Source organism: Diplotaxodon limnothrissa, linkage group LG23, assembly GCF_057381915.1.
Source record: "Diplotaxodon limnothrissa isolate DT_005_m linkage group LG23, D_limnothrissa_male_GT1.1, whole genome shotgun sequence".
In the NCBI taxonomy this organism is placed as follows: Eukaryota; Metazoa; Chordata; class Actinopteri; order Cichliformes; family Cichlidae; genus Diplotaxodon; species Diplotaxodon limnothrissa.
The window spans coordinates 29876440-29902952 of record NC_140617.1 but is presented as its reverse complement, the minus strand read 5'-3'; the positions used below and the strand labels follow the sequence as shown (position 1 = coordinate 29902952).

The window sequence follows — 26513 nt, the reverse complement described above, 5'->3', positions numbered from 1 at the left end:
CCTGTGGCACTCTTCACCTCCAAAACCCGTTCAGGGCTTAAATACCTGGGGACTCACCTTTGTTTGTCCAAGCTGAATTTCATTTCTGTGCAGCTTCGAGAAATCGTCCATTTTCAGGTTCCCTGTCAGCCTCGTTGGCGCAGTAGGCAGCGCGTCAGTCTCATAATCTGAAGGTCGTGAGTTCGAGCCTCACACGAGGCAGGTGTTTTGGTACAGAGTTGGTCCATCCATTTTGTACCTCTTCTACCCATTTCGAGGACGCTGGAGCCTTAGAACCACTCCTTTGTAGTGGATTTTCAGCCTCCTCCGATGCGAGATCTAGAACAGGGATCAATCCAAATCATTCTGCCATTGACCGTGGAAAGCCTTCCCATCTGTTTGATTTCAAGACTCACACGTGGCAGGCGATCCTCCCCTATGGATGTGTGCCGGCCCTCTGAAACCACTTCATCCAACTTTCACCACAATTCCTCTTTCTTTTCTCAGGTCAGAATTGCGGGGCACCACACGTTGGCTCCCAAATGACTCCTACCTGTTATTTCTTCTAGGACACTTTGTCCAGGTAGGGTTAGGAATGTCTTTGCATTGGAAGCGGATGAACAAGGGCTGATAATTGGTTATCAGCAGCTCCCGAGCTGAGTCTCTGGAGGTTGCCTGGAGTTCCTTTGCCAACAGGGTCCATGGAGAGGGATAATTTGAAGTCATTCTTGCCTGACTGTTAAGTTGGAACAAGAAGTCTATGCAAACCAAACTTGGGTTGGACATCGTATCTGCATTAAGTCAAGATGTTGTTGAGAGTAGACTTTGGAGAGTGGCGCGAATTCGACGAGACAATTGGCAGACTTGTAAGGGCTGGTGGCTGAGCGTTAGAACTGTCGCCTGCCACATGTGAATCACGAAATCAGAAGGTAGTGACTTGTAGCCTCACGCAAGCGATGTGCTTTGATGCGCAGTACGTGGCAGAGTTTGTGCATCCATTTTAAGCGTCTGGAGAGGAGAGTTTGGACAGTAGCGCGAATTCAGCGGGACAATTGGCGGACATGCAAGGGTTGTTAGCTCAGCGGTAGAATTGTCGCCTGCCATGCGCAAGTCTCGAAAACTGGCGGTGTTGAGCTCTATCCTCACGGGAGGCATGTTTTGATGCGCAGTTCGGCCACACATTTTTTGGATGTCCTGTCACACCCTTCACCTCCAAGACGGCAGCTCATCCTGGGCTTGAAGAACTGGCAACTGTGCTTCATTTGTTGACGGCTTCAAGGAATGGTCCGTTTTGGGGGGAGATGGTGCCTTGAGGCTCTCTTGATACACAGTACGTGGCAAAGGCAACCCATCCATTGTCTACCGCTTGTCCCTTTCGGGTAAGGCGGAGGTGGGGCAAAACGCAGTTTCCCTGACCGGGAATCGAACCCGGGCCGCGGCGGTGAGAGCGCCGAATCCTGACCACTAGACCATCAGGGAGCTGCCACAGAGGTGTCTTGATGAGTGACGCGTGGGTGTATCGGGCTACATTTTCCGCTGCGCCTCGAGAGGAGCGCTTGGGCAATGGCGCGAATTCGTTGAGAAAACTGCCACGTGTGTGAGCATTGGTGGTTCAGTGGTAGAATTCTCGCCTGCCACGCGGGAGACCCGGGTTCGATTCCCGGCCAATGCACGGTTCCTTTATGCGTGGGGTCTTGGGGGGCATTAAGTTTGTTCTCGGTCACGGCCAGACGGCATCAAGATTTGGAACAAGAAGCCTGTGCAAACCAAACTTGGGTTGGACATCGTATCTGCATTAAGTCAAGATGTTGTTGAGAGGAGACTTTGGACAGTGGCGCGAATTCGGCGGGACAATTGGCAGACTTAGAATTGTCGCCTGCCAGCGCCAGTGGGTGACTGAATATATGTTTACAGACATTGCTGGTAAACCCGTGTGTCTTATTAGTGGAGCTAATGTGGCTGTAATTAAGGAATTTAACTTAAGACGGCACTACGAGACAAAAGAAGAATGGTCCGTTTTGGGGGAAGATGGTGTCTTGAGCCTCGCTTGATACACAGTACGCGGCAAAGGCAACCCATCCATTGTCTACCGCTTGTGCCTTTCAGGTAAGCCGGAGCTGGGTCAAAACACCGTTTTTAGGATCTCCTGTGGCACTCTTCACCTCCAAAACCCGTTCAGGGCTTAAATACCTGGGGACTCACCTTTGTTTGTCCAAGCTGAATTTCATTTCTGTGCAGCTTCGAGAAATCGTCCATTTTCAGGTTCCCTGTCAGCCTCGTTGGCGCAGTAGGCAGCGCGTCAGTCTCATAATCTGAAGGTCGTGAGTTCGAGCCTCACACGAGGCAGGTGTTTTGGTACAGAGTTGGTCCATCCATTTTGTACCTCTTCTACCCATTTCGAGGACGCTGGAGCCTTAGAACCACTCCTTTGTAGTGGATTTTCAGCCTCCTCCGATGCGAGATCTAGAACAGGGATCAATCCAAATCATTCTGCCATTGACCGTGGAAAGCCTTCCCATCTGTTTGATTTCAAGACTCACACGTGGCAGGCGATCCTCCCCTATGGATGTGTGCCGGCCCTCTGAAACCACTTCATCCAACTTTCACCACAATTCCTCTTTCTTTTCTCAGGTCAGAATTGCGGGGCACCACACGTTGGCTCCCAAATGACTCCTACCTGTTATTTCTTCTAGGACACTTTGTCCAGGTAGGGTTAGGAATGTCTTTGCATTGGAAGCGGATGAACAAGGGCTGATAATTGGTTATCAGCAGCTCCCGAGCTGAGTCTCTGGAGGTTGCCTGGAGTTCCTTTGCCAACAGGGTCCATGGAGAGGGATAATTTGAAGTCATTCTTGCCTGACTGTTAAGTTGGAACAAGAAGTCTATGCAAACCAAACTTGGGTTGGACATCGTATCTGCATTAAGTCAAGATGTTGTTGAGAGTAGACTTTGGAGAGTGGCGCGAATTCGACGAGACAATTGGCAGACTTGTAAGGGCTGGTGGCTGAGCGTTAGAACTGTCGCCTGCCACATGTGAATCACGAAATCAGAAGGTAGTGACTTGTAGCCTCACGCAAGCGATGTGCTTTGATGCGCAGTACGTGGCAGAGTTTGTGCATCCATTTTAAGCGTCTGGAGAGGAGAGTTTGGACAGTAGCGCAAATTCAGCGGGACAATTGGCGGACATGCAAGGGTTGTTAGCTCAGCGGTAGAATTGTCGCCTGCCATGCGCAAGTCTCGAAAACTGGCGGTGTTGAGCTCTATCCTCACGGGAGGCATGTTTTGATGCGCAGTTCGGCCACACATTTTTTGGATGTCCTGTCACACCCTTCACCTCCAAGACGGCAGCTCATCCTGGGCTTGAAGAACTGGCAACTGTGCTTCATTTGTTGACGGCTTCAAGGAATGGTCCGTTTTGGGGGGAGATGGTGCCTTGAGGCTCTCTTGATACACAGTACGTGGCAAAGGCAACCCATCCATTGTCTACCGCTTGTCCCTTTCGGGTAAGGCGGAGGTGGGGCAAAACGCAGTTTCCCTGACCGGGAATCGAACCCGGGCCGCGGCGGTGAGAGCGCCGAATCCTGACCACTAGACCATCAGGGAGCTGCCACAGAGGTGTCTTGATGAGTGACGCGTGGGTGTATCGGGCTACATTTTCCGCTGCGCCTCGAGAGGAGCGCTTGGGCAATGGTGCGAATTCGTTGAGAAAACTGCCACGTGTGTGAGCATTGGTTGTTCAGTGGTAGAATTCTCGCCTGCCACGCGGGAGACCCGGGTTCGATTCCCGGCCAATGCACGGTTCCTTTATGCGTGGGGTCTTGGGGGGCATTAAGTTTGTTCTCGGTCACGGCCAGATGGCATCAAGATTTGGAACAAGAAGCCTGTGCAAACCAAACTTGGGTTGGACATCGTATCTGCATTAAGTCAAGATGTTGTTGAGAGGAGACTTTGGACAGTGGCGCGAATTCGGCGGGACAATTGGCAGACTTAGAATTGTCGCCTGCCAGCGCCAGTGGGTGACTGAATATATGTTTACAGACATTGCTGGTAAACCCGTGTGTCTTATTAGTGGAGCTAATGTGGCTGTAATTAAGGAATTTAACTTAAGACGGCACTACGAGACAAAAGAAGAATGGTCCGTTTTGGGGGAAGATGGTGTCTTGAGCCTCGCTTGATACACAGTACGCGGCAAAGGCAACCCATCCATTGTCTACCGCTTGTCCCTTTCAGGTAAGCCGGAGCTGGGTCAAAACACCGTTTTTAGGATCTCCTGTGGCACTCTTCACCTCCAAAACCCGTTCAGGGCTTAAATACCTGGGGACTCACCTTTGTTTGTCCAAGCTGAATTTCATTTCTGTGCAGCTTCGAGAAATCGTCCATTTTCAGGTTCCCTGTCAGCCTCGTTGGCGCAGTAGGCAGCGCGTCAGTCTCATAATCTGAAGGTCGTGAGTTCGAGCCTCACACGAGGCAGGTGTTTTGGTACAGAGTTGGTCCATCCATTTTGTACCTCTTCTACCCATTTCGAGGACGCTGGAGCCTTAGAACCACTCCTTTGTAGTGGATTTTCAGCCTCCTCCGATGCGAGATCTAGAACAGGGATCAATCCAAATCATTCTGCCATTGACCGTGGAAAGCCTTCCCATCTGTTTGATTTCAAGACTCACACGTGGCAGGCGATCCTCCCCTATGGATGTGTGCCGGCCCTCTGAAACCACTTCATCCAACTTTCACCACAATTCCTCTTTCTTTTCTCAGGTCAGAATTGCGGGGCACCACACGTTGGCTCCCAAATGACTCCTACCTGTTATTTCTTCTAGGACACTTTGTCCAGGTAGGGTTAGGAATGTCTTTGCATTGGAAGCGGATGAACAAGGGCTGATAATTGGTTATCAGCAGCTCCCGAGCTGAGTCTCTGGAGGTTGCCTGGAGTTCCTTTGCCAACAGGGTCCATGGAGAGGGATAATTTGAAGTCATTCTTGCCTGACTGTTAAGTTGGAACAAGAAGTCTATGCAAACCAAACTTGGGTTGGACATCGTATCTGCATTAAGTCAAGATGTTGTTGAGAGTAGACTTTGGAGAGTGGCGCGAATTCGACGAGACAATTGGCAGACTTGTAAGGGCTGGTGGCTGAGCGTTAGAACTGTCGCCTGCCACATGTGAATCACGAAATCAGAAGGTAGTGACTTGTAGCCTCACGCAAGCGATGTGCTTTGATGCGCAGTACGTGGCAGAGTTTGTGCATCCATTTTAAGCGTCTGGAGAGGAGAGTTTGGACAGTAGCGCGAATTCAGCGGGACAATTGGCGGACATGCAAGGGTTGTTAGCTCAGCGGTAGAATTGTCGCCTGCCATGCGCAAGTCTCGAAAACTGGCGGTGTTGAGCTCTATCCTCACGGGAGGCATGTTTTGATGCGCAGTTCGGCCACACATTTTTTGGATGTCCTGTCACACCCTTCACCTCCAAGACGGCAGCTCATCCTGGGCTTGAAGAACTGGCAACTGTGCTTCATTTGTTGACGGCTTCAAGGAATGGTCCGTTTTGGGGGGAGATGGTGCCTTGAGGCTCTCTTGATACACAGTACGTGGCAAAGGGAACCCATCCATTGTCTACCGCTTGTCCCTTTCGGGTAAGGCGGAGGTGGGGCAAAGCGCAGTTTCCCTGACCGGGAATCGAACCCGGGCCGCGGCGGTGAGAGCGCCGAATCCTGACCACTAGACCATCAGGGAGCTGCCACAGAGGTGTCTTGATGAGTGACGCGTGGGTGTATCGGGCTACATTTTCCGCTGCGCCTCGAGAGGAGCGCTTGGGCAATGGTGCGAATTCGTTGAGAAAACTGCCACGTGTGTGAGCATTGGTTGTTCAGTGGTAGAATTCTCGCCTGCCACGCGGGAGACCCGGGTTCGATTCCCGGCCAATGCACGGTTCCTTTATGCGTGGGGTCTTGGGGGGCATTAAGTTTGTTCTCGGTCACGGCCAGACGGCATCAAGATTTGGAACAAGAAGCCTGTGCAAACCAAACTTGGGTTGGACATCGTATCTGCATTAAGTCAAGATGTTGTTGAGAGGAGACTTTGGACAGTGGCGCGAATTCGGCGGGACAATTGGCAGACTTAGAATTGTCGCCTGCCAGCGCCAGTGGGTGACTGAATATATGTTTACAGACATTGCTGGTAAACCCGTGTGTCTTATTAGTGGAGCTAATGTGGCTGTAATTAAGGAATTTAACTTAAGACGGCACTACGAGACAAAAGAAGAATGGTCCGTTTTGGGGGAAGATGGTGTCTTGAGCCTCGCTTGATACACAGTACGCGGCAAAGGCAACCCATCCATTGTCTACCGCTTGTGCCTTTCAGGTAAGCCGGAGCTGGGTCAAAACACCGTTTTTAGGATCTCCTGTGGCACTCTTCACCTCCAAAACCCGTTCAGGGCTTAAATACCTGGGGACTCACCTTTGTTTGTCCAAGCTGAATTTCATTTCTGTGCAGCTTCGAGAAATCGTCCATTTTCAGGTTCCCTGTCAGCCTCGTTGGCGCAGTAGGCAGCGCGTCAGTCTCATAATCTGAAGGTCGTGAGTTCGAGCCTCACACGAGGCAGGTGTTTTGGTACAGAGTTGGTCCATCCATTTTGTACCTCTTCTACCCATTTCGAGGACGCTGGAGCCTTAGAACCACTCCTTTGTAGTGGATTTTCAGCCTCCTCCGATGCGAGATCTAGAACAGGGATCAATCCAAATCATTCTGCCATTGACCGTGGAAAGCCTTCCCATCTGTTTGATTTCAAGACTCACACGTGGCAGGCGATCCTCCCCTATGGATGTGTGCCGGCCCTCTGAAACCACTTCATCCAACTTTCACCACAATTCCTCTTTCTTTTCTCAGGTCAGAATTGCGGGGCACCACACGTTGGCTCCCAAATGACTCCTACCTGTTATTTCTTCTAGGACACTTTGTCCAGGTAGGGTTAGGAATGTCTTTGCATTGGAAGCGGATGAACAAGGGCTGATAATTGGTTATCAGCAGCTCCCGAGCTGAGTCTCTGGAGGTTGCCTGGAGTTCCTTTGCCAACAGGGTCCATGGAGAGGGATAATTTGAAGTCATTCTTGCCTGACTGTTAAGTTGGAACAAGAAGTCTATGCAAACCAAACTTGGGTTGGACATCGTATCTGCATTAAGTCAAGATGTTGTTGAGAGTAGACTTTGGAGAGTGGCGCGAATTCGACGAGACAATTGGCAGACTTGTAAGGGCTGGTGGCTGAGCGTTAGAACTGTCGCCTGCCACATGTGAATCACGAAATCAGAAGGTAGTGACTTGTAGCCTCACGCAAGCGATGTGCTTTGATGCGCAGTACGTGGCAGAGTTTGTGCATCCATTTTAAGCGTCTGGAGAGGAGAGTTTGGACAGTAGCGCGAATTCAGCGGGACAATTGGCGGACATGCAAGGGTTGTTAGCTCAGCGGTAGAATTGTCGCCTGCCATGCGCAAGTCTCGAAAACTGGCGGTGTTGAGCTCTATCCTCACGGGAGGCATGTTTTGATGCGCAGTTCGGCCACACATTTTTTGGATGTCCTGTCACACCCTTCACCTCCAAGACGGCAGCTCATCCTGGGCTTGAAGAACTGGCAACTGTGCTTCATTTGTTGACGGCTTCAAGGAATGGTCCGTTTTGGGGGGAGATGGTGCCTTGAGGCTCTCTTGATACACAGTACGTGGCAAAGGCAACCCATCCATTGTCTACCGCTTGTCCCTTTCGGGTAAGGCGGAGGTGGGGCAAAACGCAGTTTCCCTGACCGGGAATCGAACCCGGGCCGCGGCGGTGAGAGCGCCGAATCCTGACCACTAGACCATCAGGGAGCTGCCACAGAGGTGTCTTGATGAGTGACGCGTGGGTGTATCGGGCTACATTTTCCGCTGCGCCTCGAGAGGAGCGCTTGGGCAATGGTGCGAATTCGTTGAGAAAACTGCCACGTGTGTGAGCATTGGTTGTTCAGTGGTAGAATTCTCGCCTGCCACGCGGGAGACCCGGGTTCGATTCCCGGCCAATGCACGGTTCCTTTATGCGTGGGGTCTTGGGGGGCATTAAGTTTGTTCTCGGTCACGGCCAGACGGCATCAAGATTTGGAACAAGAAGCCTGTGCAAACCAAACTTGGGTTGGACATCGTATCTGCATTAAGTCAAGATGTTGTTGAGAGGAGACTTTGGACAGTGGCGCGAATTCGGCGGGACAATTGGCAGACTTAGAATTGTCGCCTGCCAGCGCCAGTGGGTGACTGAATATATGTTTACAGACATTGCTGGTAAACCCGTGTGTCTTATTAGTGGAGCTAATGTGGCTGTAATTAAGGAATTTAACTTAAGACGGCACTACGAGACAAAAGAAGAATGGTCCGTTTTGGGGGAAGATGGTGTCTTGAGCCTCGCTTGATACACAGTACGCGGCAAAGGCAACCCATCCATTGTCTACCGCTTGTCCCTTTCAGGTAAGCCGGAGCTGGGTCAAAACACCGTTTTTAGGATCTCCTGTGGCACTCTTCACCTCCAAAACCCGTTCAGGGCTTAAATACCTGGGGACTCACCTTTGTTTGTCCAAGCTGAATTTCATTTCTGTGCAGCTTCGAGAAATCGTCCATTTTCAGGTTCCCTGTCAGCCTCGTTGGCGCAGTAGGCAGCGCGTCAGTCTCATAATCTGAAGGTCGTGAGTTCGAGCCTCACACGAGGCAGGTGTTTTGGTACAGAGTTGGTCCATCCATTTTGTACCTCTTCTACCCATTTCGAGGACGCTGGAGCCTTAGAACCACTCCTTTGTAGTGGATTTTCAGCCTCCTCCGATGCGAGATCTAGAACAGGGATCAATCCAAATCATTCTGCCATTGACCGTGGAAAGCCTTCCCATCTGTTTGATTTCAAGACTCACACGTGGCAGGCGATCCTCCCCTATGGATGTGTGCCGGCCCTCTGAAACCACTTCATCCAACTTTCACCACAATTCCTCTTTCTTTTCTCAGGTCAGAATTGCGGGGCACCACACGTTGGCTCCCAAATGACTCCTACCTGTTATTTCTTCTAGGACACTTTGTCCAGGTAGGGTTAGGAATGTCTTTGCATTGGAAGCGGATGAACAAGGGCTGATAATTGGTTATCAGCAGCTCCCGAGCTGAGTCTCTGGAGGTTGCCTGGAGTTCCTTTGCCAACAGGGTCCATGGAGAGGGATAATTTGAAGTCATTCTTGCCTGACTGTTAAGTTGGAACAAGAAGTCTATGCAAACCAAACTTGGGTTGGACATCGTATCTGCATTAAGTCAAGATGTTGTTGAGAGTAGACTTTGGAGAGTGGCGCGAATTCGACGAGACAATTGGCAGACTTGTAAGGGCTGGTGGCTGAGCGTTAGAACTGTCGCCTGCCACATGTGAATCACGAAATCAGAAGGTAGTGACTTGTAGCCTCACGCAAGCGATGTGCTTTGATGCGCAGTACGTGGCAGAGTTTGTGCATCCATTTTAAGCGTCTGGAGAGGAGAGTTTGGACAGTAGCGCGAATTCAGCGGGACAATTGGCGGACATGCAAGGGTTGTTAGCTCAGCGGTAGAATTGTCGCCTGCCATGCGCAAGTCTCGAAAACTGGCGGTGTTGAGCTCTATCCTCACGGGAGGCATGTTTTGATGCGCAGTTCGGCCACACATTTTTTGGATGTCCTGTCACACCCTTCACCTCCAAGACGGCAGCTCATCCTGGGCTTGAAGAACTGGCAACTGTGCTTCATTTGTTGACGGCTTCAAGGAATGGTCCGTTTTGGGGGGAGATGGTGCCTTGAGGCTCTCTTGATACACAGTACGTGGCAAAGGGAACCCATCCATTGTCTACCGCTTGTCCCTTTCGGGTAAGGCGGAGGTGGGGCAAAGCGCAGTTTCCCTGACCGGGAATCGAACCCGGGCCGCGGCGGTGAGAGCGCCGAATCCTGACCACTAGACCATCAGGGAGCTGCCACAGAGGTGTCTTGATGAGTGACGCGTGGGTGTATCGGGCTACATTTTCCGCTGCGCCTCGAGAGGAGCGCTTGGGCAATGGTGCGAATTCGTTGAGAAAACTGCCACGTGTGTGAGCATTGGTTGTTCAGTGGTAGAATTCTCGCCTGCCACGCGGGAGACCCGGGTTCGATTCCCGGCCAATGCACGGTTCCTTTATGCGTGGGGTCTTGGGGGGCATTAAGTTTGTTCTCGGTCACGGCCAGACGGCATCAAGATTTGGAACAAGAAGCCTGTGCAAACCAAACTTGGGTTGGACATCGTATCTGCATTAAGTCAAGATGTTGTTGAGAGGAGACTTTGGACAGTGGCGCGAATTCGGCGGGACAATTGGCAGACTTAGAATTGTCGCCTGCCAGCGCCAGTGGGTGACTGAATATATGTTTACAGACATTGCTGGTAAACCCGTGTGTCTTATTAGTGGAGCTAATGTGGCTGTAATTAAGGAATTTAACTTAAGACGGCACTACGAGACAAAAGAAGAATGGTCCGTTTTGGGGGAAGATGGTGTCTTGAGCCTCGCTTGATACACAGTACGCGGCAAAGGCAACCCATCCATTGTCTACCGCTTGTGCCTTTCAGGTAAGCCGGAGCTGGGTCAAAACACCGTTTTTAGGATCTCCTGTGGCACTCTTCACCTCCAAAACCCGTTCAGGGCTTAAATACCTGGGGACTCACCTTTGTTTGTCCAAGCTGAATTTCATTTCTGTGCAGCTTCGAGAAATCGTCCATTTTCAGGTTCCCTGTCAGCCTCGTTGGCGCAGTAGGCAGCGCGTCAGTCTCATAATCTGAAGGTCGTGAGTTCGAGCCTCACACGAGGCAGGTGTTTTGGTACAGAGTTGGTCCATCCATTTTGTACCTCTTCTACCCATTTCGAGGACGCTGGAGCCTTAGAACCACTCCTTTGTAGTGGATTTTCAGCCTCCTCCGATGCGAGATCTAGAACAGGGATCAATCCAAATCATTCTGCCATTGACCGTGGAAAGCCTTCCCATCTGTTTGATTTCAAGACTCACACGTGGCAGGCGATCCTCCCCTATGGATGTGTGCCGGCCCTCTGAAACCACTTCATCCAACTTTCACCACAATTCCTCTTTCTTTTCTCAGGTCAGAATTGCGGGGCACCACACGTTGGCTCCCAAATGACTCCTACCTGTTATTTCTTCTAGGACACTTTGTCCAGGTAGGGTTAGGAATGTCTTTGCATTGGAAGCGGATGAACAAGGGCTGATAATTGGTTATCAGCAGCTCCCGAGCTGAGTCTCTGGAGGTTGCCTGGAGTTCCTTTGCCAACAGGGTCCATGGAGAGGGATAATTTGAAGTCATTCTTGCCTGACTGTTAAGTTGGAACAAGAAGTCTATGCAAACCAAACTTGGGTTGGACATCGTATCTGCATTAAGTCAAGATGTTGTTGAGAGTAGACTTTGGAGAGTGGCGCGAATTCGACGAGACAATTGGCAGACTTGTAAGGGCTGGTGGCTGAGCGTTAGAACTGTCGCCTGCCACATGTGAATCACGAAATCAGAAGGTAGTGACTTGTAGCCTCACGCAAGCGATGTGCTTTGATGCGCAGTACGTGGCAGAGTTTGTGCATCCATTTTAAGCGTCTGGAGAGGAGAGTTTGGACAGTAGCGCGAATTCAGCGGGACAATTGGCGGACATGCAAGGGTTGTTAGCTCAGCGGTAGAATTGTCGCCTGCCATGCGCAAGTCTCGAAAACTGGCGGTGTTGAGCTCTATCCTCACGGGAGGCATGTTTTGATGCGCAGTTCGGCCACACATTTTTTGGATGTCCTGTCACACCCTTCACCTCCAAGACGGCAGCTCATCCTGGGCTTGAAGAACTGGCAACTGTGCTTCATTTGTTGACGGCTTCAAGGAATGGTCCGTTTTGGGGGGAGATGGTGCCTTGAGGCTCTCTTGATACACAGTACGTGGCAAAGGCAACCCATCCATTGTCTACCGCTTGTCCCTTTCGGGTAAGGCGGAGGTGGGGCAAAACGCAGTTTCCCTGACCGGGAATCGAACCCGGGCCGCGGCGGTGAGAGCGCCGAATCCTGACCACTAGACCATCAGGGAGCTGCCACAGAGGTGTCTTGATGAGTGACGCGTGGGTGTATCGGGCTACATTTTCCGCTGCGCCTCGAGAGGAGCGCTTGGGCAATGGTGCGAATTCGTTGAGAAAACTGCCACGTGTGTGAGCATTGGTTGTTCAGTGGTAGAATTCTCGCCTGCCACGCGGGAGACCCGGGTTCGATTCCCGGCCAATGCACGGTTCCTTTATGCGTGGGGTCTTGGGGGGCATTAAGTTTGTTCTCGGTCACGGCCAGACGGCATCAAGATTTGGAACAAGAAGCCTGTGCAAACCAAACTTGGGTTGGACATCGTATCTGCATTAAGTCAAGATGTTGTTGAGAGGAGACTTTGGACAGTGGCGCGAATTCGGCGGGACAATTGGCAGACTTAGAATTGTCGCCTGCCAGCGCCAGTGGGTGACTGAATATATGTTTACAGACATTGCTGGTAAACCCGTGTGTCTTATTAGTGGAGCTAATGTGGCTGTAATTAAGGAATTTAACTTAAGACGGCACTACGAGACAAAAGAAGAATGGTCCGTTTTGGGGGAAGATGGTGTCTTGAGCCTCGCTTGATACACAGTACGCGGCAAAGGCAACCCATCCATTGTCTACCGCTTGTCCCTTTCAGGTAAGCCGGAGCTGGGTCAAAACACCGTTTTTAGGATCTCCTGTGGCACTCTTCACCTCCAAAACCCGTTCAGGGCTTAAATACCTGGGGACTCACCTTTGTTTGTCCAAGCTGAATTTCATTTCTGTGCAGCTTCGAGAAATCGTCCATTTTCAGGTTCCCTGTCAGCCTCGTTGGCGCAGTAGGCAGCGCGTCAGTCTCATAATCTGAAGGTCGTGAGTTCGAGCCTCACACGAGGCAGGTGTTTTGGTACAGAGTTGGTCCATCCATTTTGTACCTCTTCTACCCATTTCGAGGACGCTGGAGCCTTAGAACCACTCCTTTGTAGTGGATTTTCAGCCTCCTCCGATGCGAGATCTAGAACAGGGATCAATCCAAATCATTCTGCCATTGACCGTGGAAAGCCTTCCCATCTGTTTGATTTCAAGACTCACACGTGGCAGGCGATCCTCCCCTATGGATGTGTGCCGGCCCTCTGAAACCACTTCATCCAACTTTCACCACAATTCCTCTTTCTTTTCTCAGGTCAGAATTGCGGGGCACCACACGTTGGCTCCCAAATGACTCCTACCTGTTATTTCTTCTAGGACACTTTGTCCAGGTAGGGTTAGGAATGTCTTTGCATTGGAAGCGGATGAACAAGGGCTGATAATTGGTTATCAGCAGCTCCCGAGCTGAGTCTCTGGAGGTTGCCTGGAGTTCCTTTGCCAACAGGGTCCATGGAGAGGGATAATTTGAAGTCATTCTTGCCTGACTGTTAAGTTGGAACAAGAAGTCTATGCAAACCAAACTTGGGTTGGACATCGTATCTGCATTAAGTCAAGATGTTGTTGAGAGTAGACTTTGGAGAGTGGCGCGAATTCGACGAGACAATTGGCAGACTTGTAAGGGCTGGTGGCTGAGCGTTAGAACTGTCGCCTGCCACATGTGAATCACGAAATCAGAAGGTAGTGACTTGTAGCCTCACGCAAGCGATGTGCTTTGATGCGCAGTACGTGGCAGAGTTTGTGCATCCATTTTAAGCGTCTGGAGAGGAGAGTTTGGACAGTAGCGCGAATTCAGCGGGACAATTGGCGGACATGCAAGGGTTGTTAGCTCAGCGGTAGAATTGTCGCCTGCCATGCGCAAGTCTCGAAAACTGGCGGTGTTGAGCTCTATCCTCACGGGAGGCATGTTTTGATGCGCAGTTCGGCCACACATTTTTTGGATGTCCTGTCACACCCTTCACCTCCAAGACGGCAGCTCATCCTGGGCTTGAAGAACTGGCAACTGTGCTTCATTTGTTGACGGCTTCAAGGAATGGTCCGTTTTGGGGGGAGATGGTGCCTTGAGGCTCTCTTGATACACAGTACGTGGCAAAGGCAACCCATCCATTGTCTACCGCTTGTCCCTTTCGGGTAAGGCGGAGGTGGGGCAAAACGCAGTTTCCCTGACCGGGAATCGAACCCGGGCCGCGGCGGTGAGAGCGCCGAATCCTGACCACTAGACCATCAGGGAGCTGCCACAGAGGTGTCTTGATGAGTGACGCGTGGGTGTATCGGGCTACATTTTCCGCTGCGCCTCGAGAGGAGCGCTTGGGCAATGGCGCGAATTCGTTGAGAAAACTGCCACGTGTGTGAGCATTGGTGGTTCAGTGGTAGAATTCTCGCCTGCCACGCGGGAGACCCGGGTTCGATTCCCGGCCAATGCACGGTTCCTTTATGCGTGGGGTCTTGGGGGGCATTAAGTTTGTTCTCGGTCACGGCCAGACGGCATCAAGATTTGGAACAAGAAGCCTGTGCAAACCAAACTTGGGTTGGACATCGTATCTGCATTAAGTCAAGATGTTGTTGAGAGGAGACTTTGGACAGTGGCGCGAATTCGGCGGGACAATTGGCAGACTTAGAATTGTCGCCTGCCAGCGCCAGTGGGTGACTGAATATATGTTTACAGACATTGCTGGTAAACCCGTGTGTCTTATTAGTGGAGCTAATGTGGCTGTAATTAAGGAATTTAACTTAAGACGGCACTACGAGACAAAAGAAGAATGGTCCGTTTTGGGGGAAGATGGTGTCTTGAGCCTCGCTTGATACACAGTACGCGGCAAAGGCAACCCATCCATTGTCTACCGCTTGTGCCTTTCAGGTAAGCCGGAGCTGGGTCAAAACACCGTTTTTAGGATCTCCTGTGGCACTCTTCACCTCCAAAACCCGTTCAGGGCTTAAATACCTGGGGACTCACCTTTGTTTGTCCAAGCTGAATTTCATTTCTGTGCAGCTTCGAGAAATCGTCCATTTTCAGGTTCCCTGTCAGCCTCGTTGGCGCAGTAGGCAGCGCGTCAGTCTCATAATCTGAAGGTCGTGAGTTCGAGCCTCACACGAGGCAGGTGTTTTGGTACAGAGTTGGTCCATCCATTTTGTACCTCTTCTACCCATTTCGAGGACGCTGGAGCCTTAGAACCACTCCTTTGTAGTGGATTTTCAGCCTCCTCCGATGCGAGATCTAGAACAGGGATCAATCCAAATCATTCTGCCATTGACCGTGGAAAGCCTTCCCATCTGTTTGATTTCAAGACTCACACGTGGCAGGCGATCCTCCCCTATGGATGTGTGCCGGCCCTCTGAAACCACTTCATCCAACTTTCACCACAATTCCTCTTTCTTTTCTCAGGTCAGAATTGCGGGGCACCACACGTTGGCTCCCAAATGACTCCTACCTGTTATTTCTTCTAGGACACTTTGTCCAGGTAGGGTTAGGAATGTCTTTGCATTGGAAGCGGATGAACAAGGGCTGATAATTGGTTATCAGCAGCTCCCGAGCTGAGTCTCTGGAGGTTGCCTGGAGTTCCTTTGCCAACAGGGTCCATGGAGAGGGATAATTTGAAGTCATTCTTGCCTGACTGTTAAGTTGGAACAAGAAGTCTATGCAAACCAAACTTGGGTTGGACATCGTATCTGCATTAAGTCAAGATGTTGTTGAGAGTAGACTTTGGAGAGTGGCGCGAATTCGACGAGACAATTGGCAGACTTGTAAGGGCTGGTGGCTGAGCGTTAGAACTGTCGCCTGCCACATGTGAATCACGAAATCAGAAGGTAGTGACTTGTAGCCTCACGCAAGCGATGTGCTTTGATGCGCAGTACGTGGCAGAGTTTGTGCATCCATTTTAAGCGTCTGGAGAGGAGAGTTTGGACAGTAGCGCGAATTCAGCGTGACAATTGGCGGACATGCAAGGGTTGTTAGCTCAGCGGTAGAATTGTCGCCTGCCATGCGCAAGTCTCGAAAACTGGCGGTGTTGAGCTCTATCCTCACGGGAGGCATGTTTTGATGCGCAGTTCGGCCACACATTTTTTGGATGTCCTGTCACACCCTTCACCTCCAAGACGGCAGCTCATCCTGGGCTTGAAGAACTGGCAACTGTGCTTCATTTGTTGACGGCTTCAAGGAATGGTCCGTTTTGGGGGGAGATGGTGCCTTGAGGCTCTCTTGATACACAGTACGTGGCAAAGGCAACCCATCCATTGTCTACCGCTTGTCCCTTTCGGGTAAGGCGGAGGTGGGGCAAAACGCAGTTTCCCTGACCGGGAATCGAACCCGGGCCGCGGCGGTGAGAGCGCCGAATCCTGACCACTAGACCATCAGGGAGCTGCCACAGAGGTGTCTTGATGAGTGACGCGTGGGTGTATCGGGCTACATTTTCCGCTGCGCCTCGAGAGGAGCGCTTGGGCAATGGCGCGAATTCGTTGAGAAAACTGCCACGTGTGTGAGCATTGGTTGTTCAGTGGTAGAATTCTCGCCTGCCACGCGGGAGACCCGGGTTCGATTCCCGGCCAATGCACGGTTCCTTTATGCGTGGGGTCTTGGGGGGCATTAAGTTTGTTCTCGGTCACGGCCAGACGGCATCAAGATTTGGAACAAGAAGCCTGTGCAAACCAAACTTGGGTTGGACATCGTATCTGCATTAAGTCAAGATGTTGTTGAGAGGAGACTTTGGACAGTGGCGCGAATTCGGCGGGACAATTGGCAGACTTAGAATTGTCGCCTGCCAGCGCCAGTGGGTGACTGAATATATGTTTACAGACATTGCTGGTAAACCCGTGTGTCTTATTAGTGGAGCTAATGTGGCTGTAATTAAGGAATTTAACTTAAGACGGCACTACGAGACAAAAGAAGAATGGTCCGTTTTGGGGGAAGATGGTGTCTTGAGCCTCGCTTGATACACAGTACGCGGCAAAGGCAACCCATCCATTGTCTACCGCTTGTCCCTTTCAGGTAAGCCGGAGCTGGGTCAAAACACCGTTTTTAGGATCTCCTGTGGCACTCTTCACCTCCAAAACCCGTTCAGGGCTTAAATACCTGGGGACTCACCTTTGTTTGTCCAAGCTGAATTTCATTTCTGTGCAGCTTCGAGAAATCGTCCATTTTCAGGTTCCCTGTCAGCCTCGTTGGCGCAGTAGGCAGCGCGTCAGTCTCATAATCTGAAGGTCGTGAGTTCGAGCCTCACACGAGGCAGGTGTTTTGGTACAGAGTTGGTCCATCCATTTTGTACCTCTTCTACCCATTTCGAGGACGCTGGAGCCTTAGAACCACTCCTTTGTAGTGGATTTTCAGCCTCCTCCGATGCGAGATCTAGAACAGGGATCAATCCAAATCATTCTGCCATTGACCGTGGAAAGCCTTCCCATCTGTTTGATTTCAAGACTCACACGTGGCAGGCGATCCTCCCCTATGGATGTGTGCCGGCCCTCTGAAACCACTTCATCCAACTTTCACCACAATTCCTCTTTCTTTTCTCAGGTCAGAATTGCGGGGCACCACACGTTGGCTCCCAAATGACTCCTACCTGTTATTTCTTCTAGGACACTTTGTCCAGGTAGGGTTAGGAATGTCTTTGCATTGGAAGCGGATGAACAAGGGCTGATAATTGGTTATCAGCAGCTCCCGAGCTGAGTCTCTGGAGGTTGCCTGGAGTTCCTTTGCCAACAGGGTCCATGGAGAGGGATAATTTGAAGTCATTCTTGCCTGACTGTTAAGTTGGAACAAGAAGTCTATGCAAACCAAACTTGGGTTGGACATCGTATCTGCATTAAGTCAAGATGTTGTTGAGAGTAGACTTTGGAGAGTGGCGCGAATTCGACGAGACAATTGGCAGACTTGTAAGGGCTGGTGGCTGAGCGTTAGAACTGTCGCCTGCCACATGTGAATCACGAAATCAGAAGGTAGTGACTTGTAGCCTCACGCAAGCGATGTGCTTTGATGCGCAGTACGTGGCAGAGTTTGTGCATCCATTTTAAGCGTCTGGAGAGGAGAGTTTGGACAGTAGCGCGAATTCAGCGGGACAATTGGCGGACATGCAAGGGTTGTTAGCTCAGCGGTAGAATTGTCGCCTGCCATGCGCAAGTCTCGAAAACTGGCGGTGTTGAGCTCTATCCTCACGGGAGGCATGTTTTGATGCGCAGTTCGGCCACACATTTTTTGGATGTCCTGTCACACCCTTCACCTCCAAGACGGCAGCTCATCCTGGGCTTGAAGAACTGGCAACTGTGCTTCATTTGTTGACGGCTTCAAGGAATGGTCCGTTTTGGGGGGAGATGGTGCCTTGAGGCTCTCTTGATACACAGTACGTGGCAAAGGCAACCCATCCATTGTCTACCGCTTGTCCCTTTCGGGTAAGGCGGAGGTGGGGCAAAACGCAGTTTCCCTGACCGGGAATCGAACCCGGGCCGCGGCGGTGAGAGCGCCGAATCCTGACCACTAGACCATCAGGGAGCTGCCACAGAGGTGTCTTGATGAGTGACGCGTGGGTGTATCGGGCTACATTTTCCGCTGCGCCTCGAGAGGAGCGCTTGGGCAATGGCGCGAATTCGTTGAGAAAACTGCCACGTGTGTGAGCATTGGTGGTTCAGTGGTAGAATTCTCGCCTGCCACGCGGGAGACCCGGGTTCGATTCCCGGCCAATGCACGGTTCCTTTATGCGTGGGGTCTTGGGGGGCATTAAGTTTGTTCTCGGTCACGGCCAGACGGCATCAAGATTTGGAACAAGAAGCCTGTGCAAACCAAACTTGGGTTGGACATCGTATCTGCATTAAGTCAAGATGTTGTTGAGAGGAGACTTTGGACAGTGGCGCGAATTCGGCGGGACAATTGGCAGACTTAGAATTGTCGCCTGCCAGCGCCAGTGGGTGACTGAATATATGTTTACAGACATTGCTGGTAAACCCGTGTGTCTTATTAGTGGAGCTAATGTGGCTGTAATTAAGGAATTTAACTTAAGACGGCACTACGAGACAAAAGAAGAATGGTCCGTTTTGGGGGAAGATGGTGTCTTGAGCCTCGCTTGATACACAGTACGCGGCAAAGGCAACCCATCCATTGTCTACCGCTTGTCCCTTTCAGGTAAGCCGGAGCTGGGTCAAAACACCGTTTTTAGGATCTCCTGTGGCACTCTTCACCTCCAAAACCCGTTCAGGGCTTAAATACCTGGGGACTCACCTTTGTTTGTCCAAGCTGAATTTCATTTCTGTGCAGCTTCGAGAAATCGTCCATTTTCAGGTTCCCTGTCAGCCTCGTTGGCGCAGTAGGCAGCGCGTCAGTCTCATAATCTGAAGGTCGTGAGTTCGAGCCTCACACGAGGCAGGTGTTTTGGTACAGAGTTGGTCCATCCATTTTGTACCTCTTCTACCCATTTCGAGGACGCTGGAGCCTTAGAACCACTCCTTTGTAGTGGATTTTCAGCCTCCTCCGATGCGAGATCTAGAACAGGGATCAATCCAAATCATTCTGCCATTGACCGTGGAAAGCCTTCCCATCTGTTTGATTTCAAGACTCACACGTGGCAGGCGATCCTCCCCTATGGATGTGTGCCGGCCCTCTGAAACCACTTCATCCAACTTTCACCACAATTCCTCTTTCTTTTCTCAGGTCAGAATTGCGGGGCACCACACGTTGGCTCCCAAATGACTCCTACCTGTTATTTCTTCTAGGACACTTTGTCCAGGTAGGGTTAGGAATGTCTTTGCATTGGAAGCGGATGAACAAGGGCTGATAATTGGTTATCAGCAGCTCCCGAGCTGAGTCTCTGGAGGTTGCCTGGAGTTCCTTTGCCAACAGGGTCCATGGAGAGGGATAATTTGAAGTCATTCTTGCCTGACTGTTAAGTTGGAACAAGAAGTCTATGCAAACCAAACTTGGGTTGGACATCGTATCTGCATTAAGTCAAGATGTTGTTGAGAGTAGACTTTGGAGAGTGGCGCGAATTCGACGAGACAATTGGCAGACTTGTAAGGGCTGGTGGCTGAGCGTTAGAACTGTCGCCTGCCACATGTGAATCACGAAATCAGAAGGTAGTGACTTGTAGCCTCACGCAAGCGATGTGCTTTGATGCGCAGTACGTGGCAGAGTTTGTGCATCCATTTTAAGCGTCTGGAGAGGAGAGTTTGGACAGTAGCGCGAATTCAGCGGGACAATTGGCGGACATGCAAGGGTTGTTAGCTCAGCGGTAGAATTGTCGCCTGCCATGCGCAAGTCTCGAAAACTGGCGGTGTTGAGCTCTATCCTCACGGGAGGCATGTTTTGATGCGCAGTTCGGCCACACATTTTTTGGATGTCCTGTCACACCCTTCACCTCCAAGACGGCAGCTCATCCTGGGCTTGAAGAACTGGCAACTGTGCTTCATTTGTTGACGGCTTCAAGGAATGGTCCGTTTTGGGGGGAGATGGTGCCTTGAGGCTCTCTTGATACACAGTACGTGGCAAAGGCAACCCATCCATTGTCTACCGCTTGTCCCTTTCGGGTAAGGCGGAGGTGGGGCAAAACGCAGTTTCCCTGACCGGGAATCGAACCCGGGCCGCGGCGGTGAGAGCGCCGAATCCTGACCACTAGACCATCAGGGAGCTGCCACAGAGGTGTCTTGATGAGTGACGCGTGGGTGTATCGGGCTACATTTTCCGCTGCGCCTCGAGAGGAGCGCTTGGGCAATGGCGCGAATTCGTTGAGAAAACTGCCACGTATGTGAGCATTGGTGGTTCAGTGGTAGAATTCTCGCCTGCCACGCGGGAGACCCGGGTTCGATTCCCGGCCAATGCACGGTTCCTTTATGCGTGGGGTCTTGGGGGGCATTAACTTTGTTCTCGGTCACGGCCAGACGGCATCAAGATTTGGAACAAGAAGCCTGTGCAAACCAAACTTGGGTTGGACATCGTATCTGCATTAAGTCAAGATGTTGTTGAGAGGAGACTTTGGACAGTGGCGCGAATTCGGCGGGACAATTGGCAGACTTAGAATTGTCGCCTGCCAGCGCCAGTGGGTGACTGAATATATGTTTACAGACATTGCTGGTAAACCCGTGTGTCTTATTAGTGGAGCTAATGTGGCTGTAATTAAGGAATTTAACTTAAGACGGCACTACGAGACAAAAGAAGAATGGTCCGTTTTGGGGGAAGATGGTGTCTTGAGCCTCGCTTGATACACAGTACGTGGCAAAGGCAACCCATCCATTGTCTACCGCTTGTCCCTTTCAGGTAAGCCGGAGCTGGGTCAAAACACCGTTTTTAGGATCTCCTGTGGCACTCTTCACCTCCAAAACCCGTTCAGGGCTTAAATACCTGGGGACTCACCTTTGTTTGTCCAAGCTGAATTTCATTTCTGTGCAGCTTCGAGAAATCGTCCATTTTCAGGTTCCCTGTCAGCCTCGTTGACGCAGTAGGCAGCGCGTCAGTCTCATAATCTGAAGGTCGTGAGTTCGAGCCTCACACGAGGCAGGTGTTTTGGTACAGAGTTGGTCCATCCATTTTGTACCTCTTCTACCCATTTCGAGGACGCTGGAGCCTTAGAACCACTCCTTTGTAGTGGATTTTCAGCCTCCTCCGATGCGAGATCTAGAACAGGGGTCAATCCAAATCATTCTGCCATTGACCGTGGAAAGCCTTCCCATCTGTTTGATTTCAAGACTCACACGTGGCAGGCGATCCACCCCTATGGATGTGTGCCGGCCCTCTGAAACCACTTCATCCAACTTTCACCACAATTCCTCTTTCTTTTCTCAGGTCAGAATTGCGGGGCATCACACGTTGGCTCCCAAATGACTCCTACCTGTTATTTCTTCTAGGACACTTTGTCCAGGTAGGGTTAGGAATGTCTTTGCATTGGAAGCGGATGAACAAGGGCTGATAATTGGTTATCAGCAGCTCCCGAGCTGAGTCTCTGGAGGTTGCCTGGAGTTCCTTTGCCAACAGGGTCCATGGAGAGGGATAATTTGAAGTCATTCTTGCCTGACTGTTAAGTTGGAACAAGAAGTCTATGCAAACCAAACTTGGGTTGGACATTGTATCTGCATTAAGTCAAGATGTTGTTGAGAGTAGACTTTGGAGAGTGGCGCGAATTCGACGAGACAATTGGCAGACTTGTAAGGGCTGGTGGCTGAGCGTTAGAACTGTCGCCTGCCACATGTGAATCACGAAATCAGAAGGTAGTGACTTGTAGCCTCACGCAAGCGATGTGCTTTGATGCGCAGTACGTGGCAGAGTTTGTGCATCCATTTTAAGCGTCTGGAGAGGAGAGTTTGGACAGTAGCGCGAATTCAGCGGGACAATTGGCGGACATGCAAGGGTTGTTAGCTCAGCGGTAGAATTGTCGCCTGCCATGCGCAAGTCTCGAAAACTGGCGGTGTTGAGCTCTATCCTCACGGGAGGCATGTTTTGATGCGCAGTTCGGCCACACATTTTTTGGATGTCCTGTCACACCCTTCACCTCCAAGACGGCAGCTCATCCTGGGCTTGAAGAACTGGCAACTGTGCTTCATTTGTTGACGGCTTCAAGGAATGGTCCGTTTTGGGGGGAGATGGTGCCTTGAGGCTCTCTTGATACACAGTACGTGGCAAAGGCAACCCATCCATTGTCTACCGCTTGTCCCTTTCGGGTAAGGCGGAGGTGGGGCAAAACGCAGTTTCCCTGACCGGGAATCGAACCCGGGCCGCGGCGGTGAGAGCGCCGAATCCTGACCACTAGACCATCAGGGAGCTGCCACAGAGGTGTCTTGATGAGTGACGCGTGGGTGTATCGGGCTACATTTTCCGCTGCGCCTCGAGAGGAGCGCTTGGGCAATGGCGCGAATTCGTTGAGAAAACTGCCACGTGTGTGAGCATTGGTTGTTCAGTGGTAGAATTCTCGCCTGCCACGCGGGAGACCCGGGTTCGATTCCCGGCCAATGCACGGTTCCTTTATGCGTGGGGTCTTGGGGGGCATTAACTTTGTTCTCGGTCACGGCCAGACGGCATCAAGATTTGGAACAAGAAGCCTGTGCAAACCAAACTTGGGTTGGACATCGTATCTGCATTAAGTCAAGATGTTGTTGAGAGGAGACTTTGGACAGTGGCGCGAATTCGGCGGGACAATTGGCAGACTTAGAATTGTCGCCTGCCAGCGCCAGTGGGTGACTGAATATATGTTTACAGACATTGCTGGTAAACCCGTGTGTCTTATTAGTGGAGCTAATGTGGCTGTAATTAAGGAATTTAACTTAAGACGGCACTACGAGACAAAAGAAGAATGGTCCGTTTTGGGGGAAGATGGTGTCTTGAGCCTCGCTTGATACACAGTACGCGGCAAAGGCAACCCATCCATTGTCTACCGCTTGTCCCTTTCAGGTAAGCTGGAGCTGGGTCAAAACACCGTTTTTAGGATCTCCTGTGGCACTCTTCACCTCCAAAACCCGTTCAGGGCTTAAATACCTGGGGACTCACCTTTGTTTGTCCAAGCTGAATTTCATTTCTGTGCAGCTTCGAGAAATCGTCCATTTTCAGGTTCCCTGTCAGCCTCGTTGACGCAGTAGGCAGCGCGTCAGTCTCATAATCTGAAGGTCGTGAGTTCGAGCCTCACACGAGGCAGGTGTTTTGGTACAGAGTTGGTCCATCCATTTTGTACCTCTTCTACCCATTTCGAGGACGCTGGAGCCTTAGAACCACTCCTTTGTAGTGGATTTTCAGCCTCCTCCGATGCGAGATCTAGAACAGGGGTCAATCCAAATCATTCTGCCATTGACCGTGGAAAGCCTTCCCATCTGTTTGATTTCAAGACTCACACGTGGCAGGCGATCCACCCCTATGGATGTGTGCCGGCCCTCTGAAACCACTTCATCCAACTTTCACCACAATTCCTCTTTCTTTTCTCAGGTCAGAATTGCGGGGCATCACACGTTGGCTCCCAAATGACTCCTACCTGTTATTTCTTCTAGGACACTTTGTCCAGGTAGAGTTAGGAATGTCTTTGCATTGGAAGCGGATGAACAAGGGCTGATAATTGGTTATCAGCAGCTCCCGAGCTGAGTCTCTGGAGGTTGCCTGGAGTTCCTTTGCCAACAGGGTCCATGGAGAGGGATAATTTGAAGTCATTCTTGCCTGACTGTTAAGTTGGAACAAGAAGTCTATGCAAACCAAACTTGGGTTGGACATCGTATCTGCATTAAGTCAAGATGTTGTTGAGAGTAGACTTTGGAGAGTGGCGCGAATTCGACGAGACAATTGGCAGACTTGTAAGGGCTGGTGGCTGAGCGTTAGAACTGTCGCCTGCCACATGTGAATCACGAAATCAGAAGGTAGTGACTTGTAGCCTCACGCAAGCGATGTGCTTTGATGCGCAGTACGTGGCAGAGTTTGTGCATCCATTTTAAGCGTCTGGAGAGGAGAGTTTGGACAGTAGCGCGAATTCAGCGGGACAATTGGCGGACATGCAAGGGTTGTTAGCTCAGCGGTAGAATTGTCGCCTGCCATGCGCAAGTCTCGAAAACTGGCGGTGTTGAGCTCTATCCTCACGGGAGGCATGTTTTGATGCGCAGTTCGGCCACACATTTTTTGGATGTCCTGTCACACCCTTCACCTCCAAGACGGCAGCTCATCCTGGGCTTGAAGAACTGGCAACTGTGCTTCATTTGTTGACGGCTTCAAGGAATGGTCCGTTTTGGGGGGAGATGGTGCCTTGAGGCTCTCTTGATACACAGTACGTGGCAAAGGCAACCCATCCATTGTCTACCGCTTGTCCCTTTCGGGTAAGGCGGAGGTGGGGCAAAACGCAGTTTCCCTGACCGGGAATCGAACCCGGGCCGCGGCGGTGAGAGCGCCGAATCCTGACCACTAGACCATCAGGGAGCTGCCACAGAGGTGTCTTGATGAGTGACGCGTGGGTGTATCGGGCTACATTTTCCGCTGCGCCTCGAGAGGAGCGCTTGGGCAATGGCGTGAATTCGTTGAGAAAACTGCCACGTGTGTGAGCATTGGTGGTTCAGTGGTAGAATTCTCGCCTGCCACGCGGGAGACCCGGGTTCGATTCCCGGCCAATGCACGGTTCCTTTATGCGTGGGGTCTTGGGGGGCATTAACTTTGTTCTCGGTCACGGCCAGACGGCATCAAGATTTGGAACAAGAAGCCTGTGCAAACCAAACTTGGGTTGGACATCGTATCTGCATTAAGTCAAGATGTTGTTGAGAGGAGACTTTGGACAGTGGCGCGAATTCGGCGGGACAATTGGCAGACTTAGAATTGTCGCCTGCCAGCGCCAGTGGGTGACTGAATATATGTTTACAGACATTGCTGGTAAACCCGTGTGTCTTATTAGTGGAGCTAATGTGGCTGTAATTAAGGAATTTAACTTAAGACGGCACTACGAGACAAAAGAAGAATGGTCCGTTTTGGGGGAAGATGGTGTCTTGAGCCTCGCTTGATACACAGTACGTGGCAAAGGCAACCCATCCATTGTCTACCGCTTGTCCCTTTCAGGTAAGCCGGAGCTGGGTCAAAACACCGTTTTTAGGATCTCCTGTGGCACTCTTCACCTCCAAAACCCGTTCAGGGCTTAAATACCTGGGGACTCACCTTTGTTTGTCCAAGCTGAATTTCATTTCTGTGCAGCTTCGAGAAATCGTCCATTTTCAGGTTCCCTGTCAGCCTCGTTGGCGCAGTAGGCAGCGCGTCAGTCTCATAATCTGAAGGTCGTGAGTTCGAGCCTCACACGAGGCAGGTGTTTTGGTACAGAGTTGGTCCATCCATTTTGTACCTCTTCTACCCATTTCGAGGACGCTGGAGCCTTAGAACCACTCCTTTGTAGTGGATTTTCAGCCTCCTCCGATGCGAGATCTAGAACAGGGATCAATCCAAATCATTCTGCCATTGACCGTGGAAAGCCTTCCCATCTGTTTGATTTCAAGACTCACACGTGGCAGGCGATCCTCCCCTATGGATGTGTGCCGGCCCTCTGAAACCACTTCATCCAACTTTCACCACAATTCCTCTTTCTTTTCTCAGGTCAGAATTGCGGGGCACCACACGTTGGCTCCCAAATGACTCCTACCTGTTATTTCTTCTAGGACACTTTGTCCAGGTAGGGTTAGGAATGTCTTTGCATTGGAAGCGGATGAACAAGGGCTGATAATTGGTTATCAGCAGCTCCCGAGCTGAGTCTCTGGAGGTTGCCTGGAGTTCCTTTGCCAACAGGGTCCATGGAGAGGGATAATTTGAAGTCATTCTTGCCTGACTGTTAAGTTGGAACAAGAAGTCTATGCAAACCAAACTTGGGTTGGACATCGTATCTGCATTAAGTCAAGATGTTGTTGAGAGTAGACTTTGGAGAGTGGCGCGAATTCGACGAGACAATTGGCAGACTTGTAAGGGCTGGTGGCTGAGCGTTAGAACTGTCGCCTGCCACATGTGAATCACGAAATCAGAAGGTAGTGACTTGTAGCCTCACGCAAGCGATGTGCTTTGATGCGCAGTACGTGGCAGAGTTTGTGCATCCATTTTAAGCGTCTGGAGAGGAGAGTTTGGACAGTAGCGCGAATTCAGCG

At 51.0% G+C, this 26513-nt stretch overlaps 37 non-coding genes across 37 annotated transcripts; 25 read left to right on the top strand and 12 right to left on the bottom strand.

Annotated features, from left to right (window-relative positions):
* Nucleotides 1-128: 128 nt before the first annotated feature.
* Nucleotides 129-201, top strand: trnam-cau (transfer RNA methionine (anticodon CAU)). Its single transcript has one exon. It is a non-coding gene; the product is annotated as a tRNA-Met (tRNA).
* Nucleotides 202-1386: 1185 nt separating this feature from the next.
* Nucleotides 1387-1458, bottom strand: trnae-cuc (transfer RNA glutamic acid (anticodon CUC)). Its single transcript has one exon. It is a non-coding gene; the product is annotated as a tRNA-Glu (tRNA).
* Nucleotides 1459-1580: 122 nt separating this feature from the next.
* trnag-gcc (transfer RNA glycine (anticodon GCC)) lies at nucleotides 1581-1651 on the top strand. Its single transcript has one exon. It is a non-coding gene; the product is annotated as a tRNA-Gly (tRNA).
* Nucleotides 1652-2252: 601 nt separating this feature from the next.
* trnam-cau (transfer RNA methionine (anticodon CAU)) lies at nucleotides 2253-2325 on the top strand. Its single transcript has one exon. It is a non-coding gene; the product is annotated as a tRNA-Met (tRNA).
* Nucleotides 2326-3510: 1185 nt separating this feature from the next.
* On the bottom strand, nucleotides 3511-3582 carry trnae-cuc (transfer RNA glutamic acid (anticodon CUC)). Its single transcript has one exon. It is a non-coding gene; the product is annotated as a tRNA-Glu (tRNA).
* Nucleotides 3583-3704: 122 nt separating this feature from the next.
* On the top strand, nucleotides 3705-3775 carry trnag-gcc (transfer RNA glycine (anticodon GCC)). Its single transcript has one exon. It is a non-coding gene; the product is annotated as a tRNA-Gly (tRNA).
* Nucleotides 3776-4376: 601 nt separating this feature from the next.
* trnam-cau (transfer RNA methionine (anticodon CAU)) lies at nucleotides 4377-4449 on the top strand. Its single transcript has one exon. It is a non-coding gene; the product is annotated as a tRNA-Met (tRNA).
* Nucleotides 4450-5634: 1185 nt separating this feature from the next.
* Nucleotides 5635-5706, bottom strand: trnae-cuc (transfer RNA glutamic acid (anticodon CUC)). The gene has a single exon. It is a non-coding gene; the product is annotated as a tRNA-Glu (tRNA).
* A 122-nt stretch (nucleotides 5707-5828) lies between these two features.
* Nucleotides 5829-5899, top strand: trnag-gcc (transfer RNA glycine (anticodon GCC)). The gene has a single exon. It is a non-coding gene; the product is annotated as a tRNA-Gly (tRNA).
* Nucleotides 5900-6500: 601 nt separating this feature from the next.
* On the top strand, nucleotides 6501-6573 carry trnam-cau (transfer RNA methionine (anticodon CAU)). Its single transcript has one exon. It is a non-coding gene; the product is annotated as a tRNA-Met (tRNA).
* A 1185-nt stretch (nucleotides 6574-7758) lies between these two features.
* Nucleotides 7759-7830, bottom strand: trnae-cuc (transfer RNA glutamic acid (anticodon CUC)). The gene has a single exon. It is a non-coding gene; the product is annotated as a tRNA-Glu (tRNA).
* Nucleotides 7831-7952: 122 nt separating this feature from the next.
* On the top strand, nucleotides 7953-8023 carry trnag-gcc (transfer RNA glycine (anticodon GCC)). The gene has a single exon. It is a non-coding gene; the product is annotated as a tRNA-Gly (tRNA).
* A 601-nt stretch (nucleotides 8024-8624) lies between these two features.
* Nucleotides 8625-8697, top strand: trnam-cau (transfer RNA methionine (anticodon CAU)). Its single transcript has one exon. It is a non-coding gene; the product is annotated as a tRNA-Met (tRNA).
* A 1185-nt stretch (nucleotides 8698-9882) lies between these two features.
* trnae-cuc (transfer RNA glutamic acid (anticodon CUC)) lies at nucleotides 9883-9954 on the bottom strand. The gene has a single exon. It is a non-coding gene; the product is annotated as a tRNA-Glu (tRNA).
* A 122-nt stretch (nucleotides 9955-10076) lies between these two features.
* trnag-gcc (transfer RNA glycine (anticodon GCC)) lies at nucleotides 10077-10147 on the top strand. The gene has a single exon. It is a non-coding gene; the product is annotated as a tRNA-Gly (tRNA).
* A 601-nt stretch (nucleotides 10148-10748) lies between these two features.
* trnam-cau (transfer RNA methionine (anticodon CAU)) lies at nucleotides 10749-10821 on the top strand. Its single transcript has one exon. It is a non-coding gene; the product is annotated as a tRNA-Met (tRNA).
* A 1185-nt stretch (nucleotides 10822-12006) lies between these two features.
* trnae-cuc (transfer RNA glutamic acid (anticodon CUC)) lies at nucleotides 12007-12078 on the bottom strand. Its single transcript has one exon. It is a non-coding gene; the product is annotated as a tRNA-Glu (tRNA).
* A 122-nt stretch (nucleotides 12079-12200) lies between these two features.
* Nucleotides 12201-12271, top strand: trnag-gcc (transfer RNA glycine (anticodon GCC)). The gene has a single exon. It is a non-coding gene; the product is annotated as a tRNA-Gly (tRNA).
* Nucleotides 12272-12872: 601 nt separating this feature from the next.
* Nucleotides 12873-12945, top strand: trnam-cau (transfer RNA methionine (anticodon CAU)). The gene has a single exon. It is a non-coding gene; the product is annotated as a tRNA-Met (tRNA).
* Nucleotides 12946-14130: 1185 nt separating this feature from the next.
* On the bottom strand, nucleotides 14131-14202 carry trnae-cuc (transfer RNA glutamic acid (anticodon CUC)). Its single transcript has one exon. It is a non-coding gene; the product is annotated as a tRNA-Glu (tRNA).
* Nucleotides 14203-14324: 122 nt separating this feature from the next.
* Nucleotides 14325-14395, top strand: trnag-gcc (transfer RNA glycine (anticodon GCC)). Its single transcript has one exon. It is a non-coding gene; the product is annotated as a tRNA-Gly (tRNA).
* Nucleotides 14396-14996: 601 nt separating this feature from the next.
* On the top strand, nucleotides 14997-15069 carry trnam-cau (transfer RNA methionine (anticodon CAU)). The gene has a single exon. It is a non-coding gene; the product is annotated as a tRNA-Met (tRNA).
* Nucleotides 15070-16254: 1185 nt separating this feature from the next.
* On the bottom strand, nucleotides 16255-16326 carry trnae-cuc (transfer RNA glutamic acid (anticodon CUC)). The gene has a single exon. It is a non-coding gene; the product is annotated as a tRNA-Glu (tRNA).
* Nucleotides 16327-16448: 122 nt separating this feature from the next.
* On the top strand, nucleotides 16449-16519 carry trnag-gcc (transfer RNA glycine (anticodon GCC)). The gene has a single exon. It is a non-coding gene; the product is annotated as a tRNA-Gly (tRNA).
* A 601-nt stretch (nucleotides 16520-17120) lies between these two features.
* trnam-cau (transfer RNA methionine (anticodon CAU)) lies at nucleotides 17121-17193 on the top strand. Its single transcript has one exon. It is a non-coding gene; the product is annotated as a tRNA-Met (tRNA).
* A 1185-nt stretch (nucleotides 17194-18378) lies between these two features.
* Nucleotides 18379-18450, bottom strand: trnae-cuc (transfer RNA glutamic acid (anticodon CUC)). The gene has a single exon. It is a non-coding gene; the product is annotated as a tRNA-Glu (tRNA).
* A 122-nt stretch (nucleotides 18451-18572) lies between these two features.
* On the top strand, nucleotides 18573-18643 carry trnag-gcc (transfer RNA glycine (anticodon GCC)). Its single transcript has one exon. It is a non-coding gene; the product is annotated as a tRNA-Gly (tRNA).
* A 601-nt stretch (nucleotides 18644-19244) lies between these two features.
* trnam-cau (transfer RNA methionine (anticodon CAU)) lies at nucleotides 19245-19317 on the top strand. Its single transcript has one exon. It is a non-coding gene; the product is annotated as a tRNA-Met (tRNA).
* A 1185-nt stretch (nucleotides 19318-20502) lies between these two features.
* trnae-cuc (transfer RNA glutamic acid (anticodon CUC)) lies at nucleotides 20503-20574 on the bottom strand. The gene has a single exon. It is a non-coding gene; the product is annotated as a tRNA-Glu (tRNA).
* Nucleotides 20575-20696: 122 nt separating this feature from the next.
* trnag-gcc (transfer RNA glycine (anticodon GCC)) lies at nucleotides 20697-20767 on the top strand. Its single transcript has one exon. It is a non-coding gene; the product is annotated as a tRNA-Gly (tRNA).
* A 601-nt stretch (nucleotides 20768-21368) lies between these two features.
* On the top strand, nucleotides 21369-21441 carry trnam-cau (transfer RNA methionine (anticodon CAU)). Its single transcript has one exon. It is a non-coding gene; the product is annotated as a tRNA-Met (tRNA).
* Nucleotides 21442-22626: 1185 nt separating this feature from the next.
* trnae-cuc (transfer RNA glutamic acid (anticodon CUC)) lies at nucleotides 22627-22698 on the bottom strand. The gene has a single exon. It is a non-coding gene; the product is annotated as a tRNA-Glu (tRNA).
* A 122-nt stretch (nucleotides 22699-22820) lies between these two features.
* trnag-gcc (transfer RNA glycine (anticodon GCC)) lies at nucleotides 22821-22891 on the top strand. Its single transcript has one exon. It is a non-coding gene; the product is annotated as a tRNA-Gly (tRNA).
* Nucleotides 22892-23492: 601 nt separating this feature from the next.
* On the top strand, nucleotides 23493-23565 carry trnam-cau (transfer RNA methionine (anticodon CAU)). The gene has a single exon. It is a non-coding gene; the product is annotated as a tRNA-Met (tRNA).
* A 1185-nt stretch (nucleotides 23566-24750) lies between these two features.
* On the bottom strand, nucleotides 24751-24822 carry trnae-cuc (transfer RNA glutamic acid (anticodon CUC)). Its single transcript has one exon. It is a non-coding gene; the product is annotated as a tRNA-Glu (tRNA).
* Nucleotides 24823-24944: 122 nt separating this feature from the next.
* On the top strand, nucleotides 24945-25015 carry trnag-gcc (transfer RNA glycine (anticodon GCC)). The gene has a single exon. It is a non-coding gene; the product is annotated as a tRNA-Gly (tRNA).
* A 601-nt stretch (nucleotides 25016-25616) lies between these two features.
* Nucleotides 25617-25689, top strand: trnam-cau (transfer RNA methionine (anticodon CAU)). The gene has a single exon. It is a non-coding gene; the product is annotated as a tRNA-Met (tRNA).
* The last annotated feature ends 824 nt before the right edge of the window (nucleotides 25690-26513 follow it).